The sequence below is a fragment of the Lactuca sativa genome, chromosome 8 (genome assembly GCF_002870075.4).
Source record: "Lactuca sativa cultivar Salinas chromosome 8, Lsat_Salinas_v11, whole genome shotgun sequence".
NCBI classification, from domain to species: domain Eukaryota; kingdom Viridiplantae; phylum Streptophyta; class Magnoliopsida; order Asterales; family Asteraceae; genus Lactuca; species Lactuca sativa.
In genome coordinates this window covers 38,107,962-38,112,163 of record NC_056630.2, presented here as the reverse complement: position 1 = coordinate 38,112,163, position 4,202 = coordinate 38,107,962, and the positions used below count along the sequence as shown (strand labels likewise).

The 4,202-nt window shown below is 34.3% G+C and overlaps 1 long non-coding RNA gene across 1 annotated transcript; it reads right to left on the bottom strand.

Annotated features, from left to right (window-relative positions):
- Window positions 1–1,279: 1,279 nt before the first annotated feature.
- LOC111914315 (uncharacterized) lies at window positions 1,280–2,471 on the bottom strand. Its single transcript, XR_002857764.3, has 3 exons — window positions 2,215–2,471; window positions 1,848–2,001; window positions 1,280–1,739 (listed from the first exon to the last, which is right to left on the bottom strand). It is a non-coding gene; the product is annotated as an uncharacterized LOC111914315 (long non-coding RNA).
- Window positions 2,472–4,202: the final 1,731 nt, after the last annotated feature.

Here is a 4,202-nt window from a genome sequence, read left to right as displayed (position 1 = left end):
GTTTAACTTATGATATCATTTTTTTGTTATTATGATAGCATTTTTTTATTCAAAACAATATTTGTTAAAAAAAATAACAAATAACACATTACTGATTTATAACATTAACCCTAATTAATTGCTTCTTAGATGACATCTACCTTTGGTTAGCAAATTTAGGGGCTGTTTGATTTGGTGCTGACCCGGTCTGATTTTCGTTTGACGTGGTCAAGCCTGAGCGTTTGATTTGTGAATATTGTATGTCTTACCCATCGCATTTATCTGACTCGGTCCATAATTGTTACTGATTCGATCCACCAAAAATATATATATAGATGACCGAGGAAAAGACACACTTTGCCCCCATTTACCCAGCGACGCAACCTGGATGACTCACATACTCCATCGCAGATCATCTATCGTCGCCTTTGTCCTCCATCTCCACCGGTAAGGCCTGCAACCGATTTATGATACCGATGTCTCTACAATCCTCATAATATTTAAAACTTCTTCAATCACAATCAATTTTTATAAGGTCTGTAATTAATTTCTACAATCGATTTCCCATTATGCCATAATCTTCACTCCACAGAAACAGAGACTCTAGTTATGGCTTAAGCTTCGATTTGATAATTTTGAATTTGATAATCTAAAAATTAGAAGATATATTCGATTATGGTGTTGAATTTATGATCAAGACGTTTTTGAAGATGGTTGGTTTGGATGTTATCAATGTTTCTGGTAAATAACGAAGATGCATTGGTTCCAATGATCACCTGATTCAAGCGTTGAAGTTCTAATCTTCAAGTGCGCGATTCGAAATTGCAAAGAGTGGTCACAGTGAAGATTTGTTTTGTGATTAATGCATTGAAAGTGATGATCACAAAAGAATTAGATGATATACGAAGCTTTAATAGTATATTGATTCAATGGGTCAAAGATGTTTTCACAAAGTCAATGTTGGAACAAACTTGATTTTTATTCTAATTTCTTTGTATTCTTAAGTGGAATATAATCAATTTTATTTGATACACAAGACAACATAAGGGTAATATAGTCATTTTTCATCATTCATCATAATTAGTCAGAAATATAATCAAACAATATGATTTCAATCCAGTCCGAAATTTTAACTCAGTTAGTCACAAGTATCAAATGGTCCCTTAACCATGTGACTATGTGGGTGGGGTTGTTGCTAAATGGAACATTGTTCACGTGTTTCCATTTTAGGCAAATGAATTTTTATGAGTATGACATAAAGTATACATACAAAGAACATCACAATTAGCAACACCACAACTTGAATAAAAATAATTACTAAATAGACACTTTTCTCAAACATACACCAATTTTATTGGTAAGCAACATGAAACCGCAACCACTAATTAAAATACAACAATACAACGCATTTCAAGAGAACAAGTGCTTGTTTGAGGTCAGGGCTCCAAACAACATATCGTAAAACATTAAATAGATACTTCTCCCGATTATGGCTTCCAATAAAGAAAAGTAACATCATTTATGATTAACCGATTATGAGCTTATTATATTATATATGTCATAATCTTAGCCAATTTAAGGTTTCCGGCTTCAGCTGCTAATCAGAATATAACCTTGTTTGTCCTATTCTGAAGTTCCAAGTCCTCTTTTTCTAAAATATTTTTTTGCAAATTACCTTCTTTGCATATTTAACTAATACCAAACCCTTCGAGCCAACTATGATAAATGAGGAACACAAATCTTGTTGCTCTCTTTTCCACCTAAATATCATTGGATATTTTGTCAACAATAATCGAAAAAAGAAATGCAACGAAGTTATGATGAAAACAAGAGCTTGTAATAACTATCTCCTAATACAGAATACTTACAAAGGGTATCAGCTTCAACATACTTTAAGAGAACCCAAACTAAAACGCATTTCAAGAGAACCTAATTCATGAATCGCAATAGCCCATCTTAAAGCTTCATGTTTTCCAAATAAAGCAACCACATACCCTCGCATCATTCTATTTCCATCTACAACTGATAAGCACAACACAATGTTGTAAGTTGTAACTCTTACTTTGAATTCGATTTTGCAAAAAAATAGAGGAATTGTTCAGAACACGGAAAGTATTCGCCTAATCGGATCATAAATTGGTTTGAATATAGCGATTTTATATTCTAAATGGTTCGATCTTCCGATATCTGTTCGAATAGAAGTGCATACACAAGAGATTTGTTGGAAGAATTTACCTTGAAGTGGATCTTCATTTGGTAGACATGGTAGTGATCGATTTGAAGAACTGGGGAAGTTAAAAGGGTGCTCATGTCTACTGGTTTTCAGGTCGCTGTTGGAACCCAGAGGCAAACCAATCCGGCTCATGTCTCCGACAGCTTTCCGGCCTGTAAAACGACGGCGTGTAGATTGTAAAATAGAGAATAGAGATAGATGATTGGCGCATGTTAATCGATTAGGTCGAATAGTTAGATAATGACTTGTATACAGTGTCAAAGTTGGATTCTAACCTTAATCTCAAATTTGATCCTTGATAAAATAGTGTATTCCAGCAATGGTCCCTACAGTTATTATCAACATACGTGTTTGGTCCCACGACTTTAATTATTCAAAGAGTAATAAGTGATCCATTTTGTTGGCACAATGTCATAGTTTCACTCTAAGTTTCAAAATTCTAGCACAACCAAATATTTATGGTTTCGTTTTGCTATGTTTTTAAGAGAAATGATTATAATAAGTTTTATTTTATGAATTATCGGTGTTATGTTGTTTTATGGTTGCACGTAGGGATGAAAGTGGGTCCAACCGGACCGGATGGACCCGGACCCGGAAAAACCGGAACCGGTTAACGGGATTTTATAGAATCGAAAACCGGACCGGTAATCCGGTATATAGGAATCGGTTCCGGTTCGGTTCCGGGTATGGTTCCGGGTAAAGTGGGTCTAGAACCGGAAAACCCGGAAACATCAAAGTGGGTAGGTTGAAACCGAATAAAGTGGGTTTAGAACCAGAAAACCCGAAAAAACCGGAATTTTTTGGTAATTACTTACTACTTAGTCGGTTGTACTTTAAAAATTTTCATATTGATATCCTGACTTTGGGGGACTGTAATTCATCGAATACGAAACCAAAATTAACAAAATTATAGTCTAAAATCATGTACAAACTCTAAAATACACTCTGGAAAAACCCGCATGTCAATCCGACTTTAAATAAATGAGATATGCTTGTGTTAATATTTTCACATAATACAAAGTACAAAAACAAATAGCTGAGAAGTTGAAAATTTTCAGTTTTGATATTCCGACTTCGGAGGACTGTAAATCATTAAATGTTAAGCCAAAAATGACAAAATTATAGTCTAAACTCATGTACAAAATGTAAACTTGAAGTTGGAAAAAACCACATGTCAATCCGACTTCAAACGAATTAGATATGCATGTTTTAAAACTTTCACCGAATACAAAAAACTGAAAAACTAAAAACTTCCAGCTTTGATATTTCAACTTTGGAGGACTGTAAGTCAAAGTCAATGAATATAAAACTAAAAATGATAACTTTATAGTCTAAAATCATGTACAAACTCTAAAATACATGTTGGAAAAAACCGTATGTCAATTGGAGTTGAAACAAATAAGATATGCATCTTTTAAACGTTTCACAAAAATCGGTTCTGGCCCTAAAAGTGGTTCCGGTTCCAAAAACCGGTTTCGGTTTTTAGACCCGGTTTACCCGGACCCGATGGACCCAAACCCGGATTACCCGGAACCCGGATAAAACCAATTTTTAAACCCGGAACCGGACCCAATTCTACATATTCCGGTTCCGGTTCCGATCCGATTCCGGTTCCGGTCCGGTTTTCCGGTTCTAAATTTCATCCCTAGTTGCATGTATCATACTAGGGCTTAACCGCTTAAGTGAGTATTTCTTTGTCGTTGTTTTGGGCCATTCTTTGTAGTGGGCTTAAGTGAGTATTTCTTTGTCTGTGGTTTGGGCCATTCTTTGTAGTGGGCTTAAGTGCGTATTTTTTGTAGAATCATTCACATAAATTATGGAATAAGTTAATTTAATTGGAATAAGGCTTTAGAGAATAATACATATAATATAAGATATTATGTTAATCATTATTGGTAATTTAGGTGAAGTATCATCTATCTATATTTATAAAAACATAAAAAAAAATGTAACGGCTTTAATTTTATTTTCATTCTCGTAATTCGTCAAT